This window comes from Nyctibius grandis, chromosome 31 (assembly GCF_013368605.1).
Source record: "Nyctibius grandis isolate bNycGra1 chromosome 31, bNycGra1.pri, whole genome shotgun sequence".
Classification (NCBI taxonomy): domain Eukaryota; kingdom Metazoa; phylum Chordata; class Aves; order Nyctibiiformes; family Nyctibiidae; genus Nyctibius; species Nyctibius grandis.
Window position 1 is genome coordinate 2,654,872 of NC_090688.1, and position 16,325 is coordinate 2,671,196.

The following is a 16,325-nucleotide window of genomic DNA, read 5'->3' on the forward strand; positions in this document are numbered from 1 at the left end:
AGCTACAACAGCACTCAAGGTTTCTAAAGTAAGCTGGGAACAAAGCCAAGACATATATGTGAGATAAGATAAAATGCTGCAGCATTAACCGAGTATGACCATGCCAGGCAAGCTGACAGTTCTTTTCAATAAGATCACTGTTTATAGAAAGAAATTCCAATTAATGTCATCTACCAGGATTTCAGCAAAGCACTTGGTACGGTGAGAAATCTGTAGTTAGGCTGGGGGTGATGGTGAACAAAATAGGATGAGCTGTCAGCCAGAGAAGAAGATGTGAGGGGGGGCTGCTGAAAAGGGAGCGTGCAGAGATGTTTCTCATGGAGTTCCTCACAGCCCGTTCCTGAAGACAGACTGTGTTTAGGCTCTGTTGCTGGCCAGACAAAAGCAAATAAGAAACATGCTGGAAAAAAAAATGGAAGATGGCAGTTTGAGAGGCATCACGGAGGTCATGGCAGGCTTGGACATCACTGGAAAGATCATAGGGTCATCAAGGAGCCTAAGCCATAAAGAAGAGGGGATCTGAAGGGCCAGGATAATGAGATAAGTAATAAGGGTAAGGCTTCACAAGCCCTCATTTGAAAAAGCATGTGCAGGTCCAAAACACGGTCTCAAACAGGGCTGGATGCAGGGAAAGCTGTGCAGGTCATCAATGGGATGTGAAGTTTTATGATAAGAGACCAGAAGAGCTCAGCCTAGTGAAAGTACAGCAGAGAGGTAACGACTGCTGTCTAAAAACACCCACTAGCAAATAAAGAGCAGAGAGGGTGAAGTGCTGTTAAATATAAAGGCCAAGAGAGCTCAAGCCCACCGTCCTAGGCCAGCAGGGAAATATTTCAGCTGGAATCAGGCAGTACTCCTCCTCATGCTGGGGACATCCTGACCTGGGCACAGGAACTCTGATCTGCTCACCAAAAGATTCTCTGGTGTGGCAGCAGTGGTTACATCTAGCTGCTTGTCAGGACCCTGTTGAATCTCTCTAGGTACCTCCCAGGGCCCCAGATGCCTCAGGGATGCAGATGGTGGCTACCCAGAAGATCCTGAATCAACCCAACAGACCCATCTAAACCCCCTGTAGCTGACAGCAGCTTTGGATGTTCCTACCTCGAGCTGTTTCCCCATTATCCACCTTCAATGCCTGAGAGCAATCTGTACTCCAAACCCTTGTCAGCAAAGATAAGGCGCTCAGGAGCACAAAACAGATGCTGACAACTTAGCTGACAATACTGCAGCGGTGGAACTGGAAATGTAGACGGTCACAGAGGAAAAGAAACAACTCCAGTTTTGTTCTAGGGCTGGATATACAAAGCACCTGCAAAATCTCCTTGTCCAGAAGCTGCATCTCTCCTGAGGGTCTGCTAGTACCACAGCAGCGTTGTGTTCAAGGATGGCTGCATCTCTACTGGGACCATACAGCTGCCTGCACAAGCACAGGGCGGGTTGGCATGGCCATCACAAGGACACAGCAGTTGTCACCAAGCTGTGACCAGGGTTGCAAACAGGGTAGCAAACTGCTGGCCCAGGACCAGGGCCCTCCCTGGTGTTTCCAGCTCTCCTCCCAGGTGGTTAGGGGCAGGTGGAGGAGGGCAGTGAGCATCTCACTGATCTATTGGGCCAGTTTCCCCTGTGCACGCTCCATATGTGTGACAGAGCAGCTTGGAGAGGAGCCAGTGTGCAGAAAATGAGAAGCAGATGTAATCTCAGCAGAACGGGAACCAGGGGACACAATTAGAATCAGTGTCTCAATAATTAAAACACCCTAATGAGCATGCTGGCAGGGAAGGTCTCTGCCACTACATTGCAGGTGAGGAACTGATGCAGTGTCCTCTCCTTGGGACCCAGGCTTGGCATAAGGAGGGCCAAAACCCACCCCCTCTAGAGGGTTGCCCAGCTCAGGTCTTCCCCATCAGCCCCAAAACACAGATTTGCAGTGCAGGAGTCAGTCAGGCTACAACCCCAAGCAGCCTACAGCAGTGACAGCTTTCAGGAGGAGATGGAGAGATGGCTCCATCTCAAGGGAGAACCTTGGACATAAGAGCAAGAGGGATGCACGGTCAAGGCAATAAAAGGAGATTAGCTCCCCCACAACGCCAACAAAAATGTTCCCACAGGTGTCCCTCTCTGAGCAGGGGAGGACAAGGGGGAGGTGGAACCAGATGCAGAGAACTTAGTGGATGAGTGGATGCAAAGGCAGGAGCAGAACTAGTGTCTGCTCAGCCCAGGGATGAGCTTGGCAAGGGAAAAGGAAAAAACCCACAGAAAGAGGAAGCGAATGTAAAGCCCGGGCTCTCCAAAAGCCCAGAATCACACCCATGCGGGTTCCCAGTGTTCAGGTCCTTCAGGCAAGAAGTGCTTGCCAGTTCTCACCATCTCCTTGTACCTCTTGTGATGCCAGAAGTCTCATGCCAAGCCTCTGGCGTCCCAGGAAGATGGGTTTTTTTTAAACAAAAAAAAAAAAAGCAGCACCAGCTGTCAGAGCTCAGCTAAAAATATGAAAAAAAAAGCTTAAATAGACACAAAGAAGCACTGGATAGATTGTTTTCCATATATGCTTATTTCCAAGTGAGCGTCATGAAGCTGAAGTGCTTAACCTGCCCGGAGGTAATTCCTCTTCATTGCAGATATTTAAGAATTACTTTATTCTTTGAAAACTGCCCTGTGCTGTTGATAACTGAATAATATCCTTAAAACCTGCACCTGTACTTAACCTGAGCTTATTTAGCTTCATCTTTCAGCCACTGGGCTTAGGTACACCTTTGCTGGGCAGAACAAGGTGGTTCTCCAGCCAGGGTTAATACCCTGTGACCAGGACATCTCTGCTAACCCAAGCTTTCACTGCAAAGCCTCCATTTCCCGTCTTCACTCATCAGTCACTTTCTTCACTGACTTTTCTCCGATTCATTACCATCCTGCTGCTCAGCCCTGTTGACTAACGGCAGTAAAGTCATAGCCCTACTATTGCTCAAGACTGCAGTTCTCCAGCCGAGGATCTCATTTGGGTGTTAGTCACGGCCTGGCGCTGGAAGTCCAGACCCCATTCAGTATTCACCCTGCTTCCCCAAACCTCTTTCATTTTTAAGAACACACACACCCTTGGCTGGGTTCACCTGCTGAACGAGTGATCCAGCTCTCTCTATCACTGAACTGCCATCTTAATTACACACACACAGCTCCCCCAGTCTTTACCTCCACCAGATATTTTTTCAGAGATCACATCTTGGTTTTCTTCCAGGTCATTGATCACCGAGGAGAAGCAGCCCTGCAGAACCCAGATGACTCTTCAGTGCTGGTCCACCTGTGGTCGTTACCTCTCAGACCTATTTCTCAGCCTGTTTCAATACATTGTGCAAGTGTCCAGCCCAGAATGACCACCCATCCTCTGCTTTTGGTGTCCTTCCAGAAGAGCATCAACCCTAGCCCCCTGAAGTCCATCAGTTCTCTTCTTGGTCAGGACATGTTCAGGGGTGCCTCTGAAGTTCTCCAGCTGATGGAGCTGTGAAGGAGCCTAAACCTCACCACATCCAGCACAAGTTCTTATGGCAGCCAGGCAATACCACACGGGATACCTGTGGTATGATACCATCACCGACTGGGCTAAATCTCACGTTTAGCTGAAATGCAGACAGGAAGGGTTCATCTTTGGCAGTCTCCCATTGTGTCCTGGAAAACAAACTGATGTGGGCTGAATAGTGGACGGTGGGGTGGGTGAAAAATTACATGGACCGTTAGGACTCAAAGGTCAATTGTTTCAGGAGGTTGACTACAAGTGATGTTTTTCACAGAGCAATACTGGTGCAGATGGAATCTCAAAACCTCAGAAACCTGGAGGAAAGAACTGAAATAAACCTCAGCAGTTACAAAGTCCTGCCGCTGAGCCAGAATAACACCTTACACCAGGACCAAAAGGCTGGAAAGCAGATCTGCAGCGAAGGAGATGGAGGTCCTGGTGGACACGTTGGCCAGGAGTCAGCTGTATGCCCTTGAGGACACAAAGGCCAATTGCTGTATGATGTAGGGGAGGTGTCAGCTGAACCCATCAACCAAAACACAGATGAGGAGAAGAGCTCCACTGGAGAGTGAAATGAGGGAGCAGTAGAAAGGGCAGAGGGTGCCAGAGTAATTTCCAAGAACTCGGACCAAAACTCCTCCAGAAATGCCACTGCTCTGGGACAACACACAACGACACACCCTGCTGGGGTCAGGACCAATTCTCCTGCCCTTTCCTGAAATCTCAGTCACTTCTTTGCTGGACAGAGACCAAGAGAGTGGAAAGCAAACTGTCTTTTGCAAAAATGGCTTGCAGACAGGAGTTAAAAGACAGTCATCATCTCAGATTTCTGATTATCACTTAATAGAAGGAAATGACCCAGCCAAACAGAAAGTGGCAGGCTGTTATCAGAGATGATTTGATTCCTTCACTAAACTGGAGCCCTGGCCAGCTCAGAGCCCCTTCCAAGCCCCTCTTTCGGCTACAGATACCCGTATTCTCAGCTCTAAACAACTCTGAATCTGGGAGGGGGTGTAGAGGACAGGACAAGAGTACATTTGGGGACAGGGCTGATGTCCTCAGAGACCCTGGTGAAATCAGCCTGGGGGGAGGTAAACATTTCCACATGTAGATTCCCAGAACGAAACGTTCACATTCTTAACAGGAACAAAACTGGTCCTTACTTCAGCATTAAACATTGTAATAAAATGTTGTATAAAGCAGATCCCTGTCATCTTAATTCACATCTGAAACTGAATGTTTTCGTTTAGAAAAGAAAACAGCATTTTTTCCTCAAACTTAACATCTTCCCATGGAAAATATTGACCAAAATATCAGGATGCTGATGCAAATATTGCCAGGAAATATTAATCCATAGGGGTCTAAGGAAGTGCAAGCCCCTCTTCCAGCACTACCACTAATTCACTGTGTCCTGGAGAAGCCACTCTAATTCAGGACTGGGTCCACCAAAGGTGGGAAAGATGCCCTGTCGGTAGGCACCCATGAGGGGGTCAGCCATACAGCACCCCAGGTTAGGAAGGGATGAACTTTCCCTTTTTTCTCTCTCACAGGTAGCAGAGGCCACTTGTACCAACTGCATCTGCACACACGGGCGTGGAAGAGCTCAGAAAGGAGACACAGAGAGGGACACGTCAGAAAGGAGACATGGAGGCTTGCCTTGTAGGGACCCAGCCTGGTGCGTGTGGCCCGTCCCCCTCCCAGTATCAAAAGCTAAGAGTGAATCATCTGAAGAAGCTGGGTAATGAGCTGACATTGAGTAAGCATTTGTGATTGGGAGCGTGTGACTCATTACAAATATTTAATGATGAGTTCATTGGAGCAAGACCTTAACACATCCCTCAAGTTCCCTTCAGAAGAGCTGAGAACCAAGTCATTATTTCTCAGGGATCACATACAAATACAGACACGGTCCCTTATCCCAACACCCAAATCCACCCCCAAGAGCACCTGCATGCTCCAAACACCCCCTGACACACACACAGAGCACTCGCTGTACACACCACACATGCCTACACGGACTTTTACTCCTTGGACAGCCCAGACCAAGGCACCACTGATCTGCACCAAATCCCTCAGCTGATCCAGCAGCCCCAGGGTTTTTTTTTTTTCTTTCCGAGAATCTTCCATAAGACTGAGCCCTCCAGTCCCTGGGTCTTACACCTAATTCACCCTCCTAACGCCTCTGCACTATACAGAACATCCCATTGCCTCCTCCAGGGCCTTTCCCAACAAGCTCAGGTCTCAGGGATTAGAAAAATGCCTTTCTAGCCTATTTTTCACTCCCAGCTCAAAGACAACTTCTTGGATGCTCAGGACTGCTCTCTCTCCAGGACCTTCATCCCAGTGCTGTGCGTTACACACCACCCAAGGCCATATGCAGCGAGAGAGCTTGTAAGCAGATGTGAAGCAGGGGCTGGTGTCCAGGTGACCTTCTGCAGGGAAATGAAAGAGGAAGATGGGGAACGAAGCTAGACGTTCTCCACAGGCGGCCTGTGCTGCTCAAATATTTTTAATTTGCATTTTTCCTCATGTTTTTAATAGCCGTTAAAAGAAGATGGGGCACATGCCTTCTGTGAGTACAAATACAGGGATGAGTTTACAAGACAACTGCCTAAAAAGAGTATGACTGTCCATGCTTTGTGCAAACGACAAACAGAAATGCTGACTAATCCTTATAAGATGGTAAGTAACGATTATTTTTAATTAGCAATTAAATGACTTGCTAATTTCTTGCATTTAAATAGTAATGTAAGTACAAACAATGCTAAGTAAATCAGGTCTTTAGCATTTCATTACCAGGCTCTTGTATGAATTATTTAGCAACTGGGCAAATACACTACTCCAAAGAAATCCATTGCTGCAATTAAGTGATTTTCAAATTATTTCTTTGTCTGCGTTGCTGTCCTGCCTGGCACCATTCATGTGCAACAGCACGCACAGCAGTGCCTGGGTATTTCTGTGGATGATGGAGCTGAATTCCCCAGAAGAACAATCCAGGCTGGCTGTGAGCACACAAGAGTTGGGTTGCCCACCCCAGCATCTGCACAGCACCACAGCTGGCAGCAACAATATCACAAGCAGCTACCCTAGAGCTATCTTCAGGAAGGTTTTAAAGAACGTCCTGGACTCATGAAAGCATGAGGATGTCCAAAAACGACCTGCCCCCAGCACTGAAATAAGTCCAAGGATGCTCAGAACAGTCACCTGCTTCGTTAAGATGCGGCTGAAGGGGATTCTCCCAGAACTCCCTCGTCACCAATCTGCATCTCACTCATATCTAACCTAAATCTCATTAGCTCCAAATTAAACTGATCGCTTCTCATCTTGTCCCAGCAGACACAAAGAACAATTGATCACTTTATAACAGCTTTATGTGCTGGGAAGAGCTCACTCCCTTTCTTTGCTAATCAAATTCAGCCCTTTCTGTCAGCCCTCCTGGTCCTTCTTAACTCTCTCCAGCCCTGCTGCTTTCTCCGGCAGGGTGGGAGCAATGTTGGGAACATGCAGGGCTCTGCGGAAAGATGCACCTCAGGCAGGGAACCAGGCCACCCAGGAAAAACTAAGCCAATGTAGGAACATTGCTTCCCAGACTGGTTGCAGAGAGTATTTCTCAGGTCTGGTGGAAGGTGGGACAACCCAAGGGGAAGATAACAATTGCAAGAGGAGCATTCCATCCCATCCCACCCCAAACAGCACTGAGCGTGCCTGGTGGAAGGACAGCTGCTGGCTCAAAGACCTGTTCAGACTTCTCCACTGGGCAGGACTAGCCCATCTATTCCAACAGGGACAGCTCTGGCTTCACCCCGGCTCCAAGTGACTCCAGCCAAACTCAGAAAGCAGCAAGAAGAGAACAGCATCCAGGAAAGGGAAGGTCTGGAGGGGGCACAGCAGACAAACTGCATAGCCAGGGCCCTACAAGTTGATGAAACATCATATTAAAATCTTCCTCTGCCACGGGACTGACAAGTCCTCTCCAACCCAGCATCACCACACAATAATAAATCCTAAAGGAGAATGTTTTCAGATGCCAACATGGGCTAATTACTCTCATTAAGAAACACCACAGGAAAAAAGAGCAAACACCCTGCCTTTGGCAGCTGAATGCTCTGGAATTTCTCACCTCCACCCATAAGGTTCAGAGGCAAAAGGAAGCAGGAGAGGGAGGAGAGAAAAGCAAAGGCAAAACCTTGCTGGAATTGCTCTGCCTTTTCCAAAGCCTCACAGCTGTTAACAGACCTGCAAAGCTTGGGTGTGAGGGCAGCCCAGACAAACCGCAGTCCTCTGGGAGAGTTTTAACTTGGAGAATATCCCTCCACATTTTTGCACGCAGGTGCATGACATTGCAGGACCAAGCAGAAGACCTGAGGAGGAGCTGAAGCAACCAACAACAGCAATCCCAGAACAGAGCTCCTCCGCAGCAGCAGCAGTGTCAAAGCATCTCCCGTCAGCTGAGATGAGCTGATAAAAATGCAGATCAATTCCAGGGCCAGGTCCTCTGCCTGTGTAAATCGATGCTGTTCCCGTGACTGGAGCAGATATTGCTACTAACTCAAAGTAACGTTATCTACCATCAGCAGCAAGAGGCACAAAGCTGCAGGAATCCAGGGTATCCCATTTCTGCTTTCCCTTAGGGAAGGTCCTAATCAAATCTCACTTCTGCCACAGTTCCCAGCATCTGCCACGGTTCCCAGCATCTGAAGCACTCCCCTAGCCCAACCTGTACCTCAACTAGCCATGCAAAAGGACTGCAAGCTACTCTGTGGATCAAGGTGGCTGCCCTGGGGTTGTTGAGCCTCTTGAGTCTAAACAGATCCAGAGCCTGCTCCAGGGATGTGCTGGGGGGTGGACACAGCTGATATGAAAACAGCTGCAAGACGTACACAACTAGGGCAACCATGAACCTGCCACAGACACAGCACTGCCCTGCATCACAGCAAGGGCTCAAGCAGATCCCTCTGAGCCATCATCATCTCCTTACCCCAGACACTGAGCTCCTCTCTGATCACAGAACCGTTTTGGCTGGAAAGGACCTTTCAGATCAAGTCCAACGGTTAACCCAGCACTGCCAAGGCCACCACTAACCCTTGTCCCTCAGCACCACATCTACATGCCTTTTAAATGCCTTCAGGGATGGTGACTCCACCACTGCCCTGGGCAGCCTGTGCCAGTGCTTGACAGCCCTTTGGGTGAAGAAATGTTTCCTGATATCCGTCTATGTGGGGTTCACCACCTGAAGCCCTTTCCCAAAGTTCAACACTCCAAGGAAGGGAATTGGGAAAAGGACAGAGACTCGTGGGTTAAAAGTTAAACAGATTTAATAAAATAAAGAAAATTAATATCAATGATAACACAAAACATAAAAAAATATACTTAGCTACAGAGTTGCAGCAGGTTGCTCCAGGGATGCCAATCATTAGGAGTGAGAAAGAGGGATACTAGAAGAAAAGAGAGCAAAAAAAAAACCCCTACTCCTCCCCAGCAAGCCCTCCCTTTTGTAGTGAACTTGATGTTAATGATCTAGAACACACCTGTGGGCCAGCCTGGGTCAGCTGCCCTTGATCACCACAGCTGGCCACAAACTGAAACAAAATCTAACAGAAACTTCATTCTATAAATTTTATCTCATGAAACCAGGACACTGGGAAAGCAGGACATGAGTTGCAGTGGGAGAGAAGGAGCATCCCCAGAACTAGAGCCTCAGGCAACAAAGAGACCCCAAAGCCTTTCAGCCCACTGCTGAAACACTTCCCCCTTCCCACAGCCCCCGTGCCAGCCTTGTTCTGGGTGTGCAGAGGAGGAACAACGGGCAGGGACCCGTGTCCCATCCATCCACCTGCTTTGGGCTCCAGCCAGATCGGTTGCCACTGAGCCAGGCTCCGGCACAGTGCCAGGGATCCAAGCTCACAGGGCAGCGCTGGTCCTGTCCGTACTACAAGTGTCCCCTTGTGCCAGGACACTTTGTGCCATCTCAAAGCCAAGTGCTTGTCGTCGCTTCTTGATTTGCTTCCCCGCCATGGGATGCTGAGGAACGCATCCCCGCGCTCGTTCCTGGAAGCGTGTCGGTGCACCAGGAAGGGCGGCTGACCCGAGTCCTCTGGCGAGACTGCTCTTACTGGAAAAGAGGATCACAACCCAGAGACACGTGGTCTCTACCCCAAACCCTGACACCTCCAGGGAAGGACAAGAGCTCCCTTGGGTGATGGGGATGAGGTTCTCTCCCTGGTGACCAGCTGAGCTCTGCTCTCTGGAGAGCATTACTGATCCACCTGTCCTACACACAGCTCCGGAGTCCCCACCATCATCTACGCCAACCCCATCGAGCAAAGCCAGGCTAGTAGATAGGTCTGCTGGTGTAACTGTACCCATGGCAGCAGCTCCCAGTCACCATTCACCTCCCCAGTGGGTTTATTGGAGGAGCTGACATGTCCCCCAAGCCTTGGTTGCATCCCATGTATTCCCGATCTGGAATGAAGAGGATCTGTGGCTGGACAATGAGAACAGCTCCCTGCTTCATGGCTCTCTGCATCAGCCCTTGCTCCTCACAGGAGACAGAGCATCGCTGACCACTTCTCCCCCTCCCAGGAACATGTCTAGCCCTGGAGTCCATCCTGATCTTTGCTGGAGAAGTGCTCCATGCTGCCAACGCACAATGGAGAAACCAGGGAGAAGGGAACACCCAGCTTATTGCTGGCCAAAGTTAGAAGCACACAAAGGGATTTGGGTCTACCCAAACATCGCACCACATTCTTTCAGAGCAGTCCCAGGACAGACAGGAACGTAGCTCCCAACCAAAACCAGCTCGGTTTCCTCACTCCGACCCACCATACAGCCCCAGCAAGGCTGTACCCTGCTGTCCCCCGTCCCAGGTACATCCACCTCAGTGACACAGTGCCCAGAGCCCAGTAAAGTGTCAATGGCCAAGGGGAGGAAGGCTTGGCCAGCTGGTGAGGGAAGGAGGTCTGGGGGAGGTGGTCCATATCCAGCGTGTGGATCAGCATCACTGGCTTCCAGTGGGGGGGAAACCAGGAGGCTGCTCCAGGCAGAGGACGGGGATAAGGGAGGGAAAGGAGAGGAGAAACGGAGAATATTATGAAACAGAAGACCTTGAAACAGGCAAGGCAAAGTTGGCCTGCATTGCTCACCCTTCCAGGCCTTAATCCCTCTGTTAGCACACATGCCTGACACAATTAAAGGCAAACTCCCAAATCTGCAATGCAGACCATCTGCGTCAACAACGGGTCCTGTGAATTCATCTCTGCATTAACTGGGATCTCCCAAGCTGAGGAGCGTTTCCCCCGCGGTGCAGCTCTGTGGGGCTGGTCCCTAGGTCCAGCTGCCCCCCACGCTCAGGGACTGGGCTCTCTGGAGCAGCCCCAAGCATTGAGAAGGGATGGGAGCAAACTCATTGTACCTTCTGTTGGCAAGCAGGGCTGGACAAACAGATCAACGACAGTGCTAACACGCTGCCAGCCAGGCCACCAGCATCCCATGCCCAAAGCACCTCCTTTCTCCCAGATATTACACGTGTGAATGGGCTGCCCAGGGAGGTGGTGGAGTCACCATCTCTGGATGTGTTTAAAAAGAGACTGGACATGGCACTTAGTGCCATGGTCTAGTTGACATGGTGGTGTCAGGGCAATGGTTGCACTCGATGATCCCAGAGGGCTCTTCCAAACTGGTTATTTCTGTGATTCTGTGAGCTGTGGCACCTCTGGAATGCGGGAGGAGGACAGAGCTGGCTCTCGCTCTGCAGCCTGCTGACGCTGTTCAGAGGCATTTAGCGCTACAGAGCCCAAACAAGGCTGGAAGAGAAGTTCAGTAAATCATGTCCTGCCTATTTTGGAGCTCCCAGGAGTTGTTTGTTCCTTTCCACAGACTCAAGTGATCGCTCTCTTGCGGGCACAATGATCTCTGCTCTTAAACACTTACATTAACTGGGTAATTCAAGCAGCAAAGCGTGCTTCCAAATACAGTGGTTTAGAGTACAGAAATCCTCCCCAAAGAAGGTTCTGCCTTGGTGTGAGGGACATCGAGACCCAGGAGGCACTAAGCCCTGCCAGGATAGGAAGAGAAAGGCAAATAAGGGCTTGAGAGGCCATCAAGATCCATGGCTACATCTGTATTGCTGGATCCTCACAGCTTCCGAGGCTCCAGGGCTACACCTCAGCTATGTCCCAGACCACTGCTGTGAGCAGAGCCAGGGACTTCAGGGATGCTGATCACTGGAGTCTCGGCCATTTCAGACCCACGGTACAGGTCATTCTTCAGGTCACCACAGCTCTGCCCTGGCAGGCAGGAGCTCCTCCTTACACAAATGTTCCTGCCCCATCCCTCGCATCAGAGGGCTGGAGCCCCTCTGCTATGGAGACAGGCTGAGAGAGTTGGGGCTGTTCAGCCTGGAGAAGAGAAGGCTCCGGGGAGACCTTCTAGCACCTTCCAGTGCCTGAAGGGCCTACAGGAAAGCAGGAGAGGGACTTTTGACAAGGGCATGGAGTGATGGGACGAGGGGGGATGGCTTTAAACTGAAAGAGGGGAGATTTAGATGAGATATTAGGAAGAAATTCTTCACTGTGAGGGTGGTGAGACCCTGGCCCAGGTTGCCCAGAGAAGCTGTGGCTGCCCCCTTCCTGGCAGTGCTCAAGGCCAGGTTGGATGGGGCTTGGAGCAACCTGGTCTGGTGGAAGGTGTCCCTGCCCGTGGCAGGGGGGTTGGACTGGATGGGCTTTAAGGTCCCTTCCAACCCAAACCAGTCTGTGATTCTGTGATCCCCTGACTCTGCTCTGGGTCCTCCCGCTCCATCTCCTGGCCCTGTGCCCTGCAGCAGCCAGCCCCCTGCCACCCTCCACCCATCTGGCAGCCGTCTTCGTTTATCTTTATGCCTTTAATCCTTCAGTTCAATGGCGCAGCTCTGCACTCCACGCTGGAAAGAAACAGCCTAATGGCCATTAAGCTCCCCTTCGAAATATTAGATTCAGATCCATCAATTTTACTTTGTAGAGAATATTTGCAGTAAAATCAGAGCAGCTCCCAGGCGCCTGACAGCCCAACAGTGTTTTCTTCCCGAGGAGCAGCTGTTCAGAAAAACACATCGGCTCGGGGTTTACCGACAGTTCGCGATAGGCGAGAGCTCAGAGCCACGAGCCAGAGGATGCCACCCGCTTCTGTCACCCACGGCAGCTTCCGTGAGGAAGCCACTGAGCCCACGAAAACAGGTCTCCTGCTATAACCCTCCGGCTTTCCAGCATCCGCCCACGTCCCCTGCCAACGCTCCAGCCCTGTCCTCACCCAGCAAGCGCCGGTCACTGGTGTGCAGCCCACTTCATCCCCACTGAGGACTGGGAAGGCTGCCCCAGCAACGCTGCAGACAGCGTGGCAGAGCTGGCCAACTGCTAGGGAAAAAATATAAAAAAAAAAAAAAAAAATAGAGCAGATTTCTCTGGCAGAAGCACAGCGAGGAAGGCAGCGGGACTCGCCTGCGTTGCCCAGCCAGTGCCACCTGCAACAAGTGAACAGCACATTGAGGAGAGCAGCCGGCCCCTTCCCAGCCCGGGGAGCAGGTTGGCGGGCAGACGGCACGGCTGTGCGTCCCCGGAGCCCTGCCAGGTCCTTCCCAGGGGGACCTGGAGGTTGGGCATTTTACCCACGCAATGCACTGAGAGCCTGTGGAGGTGATGGCAGGTCTCTCCCTTCCCCTCCTGGAAGCGGAGCCGCGGGGCGCCGTCCCGAGCAGACACCCCGCAGAGGCTCTGGGAAGAGCGCAGCCTCACCCACAGCCTCACACGTTTCACAGAATCATAATTTGCACATTTAGTGCCTGCGAGGAGCAGGCTGGGGCTGTGCCGCTAAAGGCAAGGCGAGAGGTGCAACGAGACACAACCTGCTCCCACCCCGGTCCCCCCGTGCCACGCGCCAGCCCTGCCACGGCACCACCAGAACCACCCGCAGAGCAAAACCGGGGGATGTCTGCGCCTCTGCCACCTCCCAGCTGCAACCCCAAGGACCAGCACGCTCCTAATGACCAGATTTTTATCTCGCAGGGGCCTTGCCCGCCTAGCCCCAAACTGGGCGTTACTGGGACAACCATCTCCCACTGGGTGCAGCGGTTCTGTTCCAGCTCAAGGGCTGTGCCCCGAGCTGACAGGTACTAAAGCGGGCAAAGCGATGGGAGGCCTCGAGTGCCTCGTTACAGCATCGCAGCCCGAGCTGGGGGTGACGAGGCACTCGCAGTGCGTACGGAGGGAGACTCGGCAAGTAGACAGAGCCGGAGTCGCGCTTCCCCACGTACTGCAAACAGGTCTGCCCTGCCAGCCGGAGGGTTTTACCTCCCAGGCCTATTTATGGCAAATAATAACGAGCCGGGAGAAAGCAGAACATCACTGGGAAGGGCAGGATGGCGAGGATGGGAGGTCAAGCGCTGGAGAACCCAGAACCAGTGTCCAACCCACACCTGCCGCTGCCAACGGCTTTTATCCTCGTGTTTAACGTGAGGCTCTGCACCAAAAACTGTCGGTGGCGAGCCCAGAGCTCGGGAGAGCTGGGTTCCCTCTGCCGTGGGCAGGGCTCACCGTGCTCCCAGCATGGCACGGAGAGTTCCCGCAGCTCCAACTCTTCCCGTGGGGGCTGAGGTTTAAATCCCACAGCTCCTTCGTGGGGCTGCTGGGGGTTTGGGGGCTTGTTCCTTTGTCCCGGGGATCTGTGCGATGCTCCTCTGCTTCCCACAGCTCCCGAAGGGAGAAACCAGCTCCATTTAACTCAAAAGTTTCCCAGATCCACACCAGCTCTCCAGAGCCAGGGGGTGGGCACCCTCCAAACCCCCCCCTCAGCACAAGGGGTCTTTCACAGACACCCCATCTCTTCCTGCTAGAACTCTCGAAAATCAGCAGTTTTGCAGCAGCTGCACAAATTCCCCATTTTCGACTCCTTCTTCCCCAGAACCCCCAGCCCCATTTTCTCACCTAATAGCAATATTTCTCCCCAAAACACCCTTTTTTCCCCCCCAGGCTGTCACAGACCCCCAGCAGCACATTCCCCCCGGGGACACCCTACCCCCCCAGACCCCCCCTCCCTTCTCCGCAGGGTACCCCACAGCCAGCCAAAGCCTCCGGGACCCCCGGTGGCAGCTCACACCGGGCTGGGGGGGGGGCAGCCAGCACCGGGAGAGCCCCCCCCACCCCGCACCGCCCCTGCGGAGCCGCTGTCGGGCGGTTCCCAGGGCTCGGCCCCGGTAATACCGCGATCAAACTTTCCCTGGAGCACCCCCCATCCCCAGGCTCCCCCTCCCCCGGGTTTACCTGCTCTCCCTGCAGCAGGCGGGGGCCGCACCAGCCCCCCGAACCCATCCGGATCGGCCCCGTTCACCGCTACAACCTTCCCCGACCGGGGAAAACGGAGCGAAGCCGCCGCCGGTGCTTACGGGGCCGGGGTTTGAATTCGTCCAACCGGCCCTGATTGGGCTGCGGAGGGGTTGGGGGGGGGCCCGGGGTGGGGCCCGGGATTGGGGATGAAGGGGGGGGGCGGAGTGTGGGTGCGGGGGGTGGAGGGATGCGGAGGGTGTGGGGACGGGGGGGGGATGCAGCGGCTGTGAGGAGGTGGGAGGGTGCGGGGCTGTGCGGGGGGGGTGGAGGATGGAGTGCGGGGGGGATGCGGGGGGATGTGGTACCTTAGGGATGTGGGGGGCGTGGGGTGGTGGTGGGAGGGGATGCAGGGGGATATGGTACCCTGGGGATGCAGGGTGGGGGGATGCAGGAGGATGTGGTACCCTGGGGATGCAGGGGGATGTGGGAGGGATGTTGGGGATGTGGTACCCTGGGGATGTGGGGGGGATGCGGGGGGATACGGGGGGTGTGGAGGGTGCAGGGGGATGTGGTACCCTGGGGATGTGGGGGGGATGCGGGGGTGTGGAGGGTGCAGGGGGATGTGGTACCCTGGGGGTGTTGGGGTTGTGGTACCCTGGGCATGCGGGGGGGATGCAGGGGGCTGTGGTCCCCTGGGGATGCAGGGGGCTGTGGTCCCCTGGGGATGCAGGGGGTTGTGGGGGGGTTGTAGGTATGCAGGGGGATGAGATGCAATGAGGGATGGGGGGGTGGGACACGCGGGGGATGTGGTCCCCCAGCAGGCCATGGGGATGCAGTGGGTGTGGGGAATGCAAGGGGATGTGCTGCCATGGTGGGGGGATGCAGGGGAATGTGATGCTACAGGGGGCCGAGGAGCTGCAGCGGGTGTGGGGATGCAGCTGTGGCAATGCAGCGGGGATAAGGTGGCTGCAGGGGCATGGGGTCCCATGGGGGATGGCCAGGGCGGTGGCAATGTTGTTGCCGCTGCACCACAGCCATCCCCAGGCCGGATCCATCCCTCCCGCTCTCCCGAGCAGTGCACCCGAGCTGGCCTCCGGCACGAGCCCAGGGCAGAGCCCGGGGAGGGTGACCGCGCTCCCCTTTTCTCTGTCTCAGCCTAAAGGGGCTTTGAGCTCTCAAGCCTCCTGTGCACGCTCGTGTCTCCTGTCCCAGCACCTTCTCAGGCTGGGATGTGTCATTGTCCCCTGCAATGATACACAACAGATACACAGAGCGATAAAGCTATTAGAGGGGCATCCAAAGCTGGGGCTGCTGCTGGTGGGCAGGATGGGCTCTGCACAGCTTCTGCTGGTGCTCAGTCCGTGCTGGTGGGCCTGTGCCCTGCACACACACACTCAAGTTTCTGCTGACGTTCCCCTAGTGGGTCCCACAGCACCCAGCCGAGCACTCGGCACGGACAGCAGCAGACCGTGCTCCCTCCCACCGGCTCCTTCCCCGGGGGACGCTGGCTCTGGGGACCGCAGGGG

General features: G+C 53.4%; 1 protein-coding gene across 1 annotated transcript in view; it reads right to left on the reverse strand.

Moving 5' to 3' along the window:
* Positions 1-14,877, reverse strand: part of CTXN1 (cortexin 1) — a 33,138-nt gene extending 18,261 nt beyond the window's left edge. The window contains exon 1 of the mRNA XM_068420760.1: positions 14,797-14,877. The gene's annotated coding sequence lies outside the window, so the exon portion shown is untranslated. The remainder of the gene's footprint in view (positions 1-14,796) is intronic.
* Between the last annotated feature and the right edge of the window lie 1,448 nt (positions 14,878-16,325).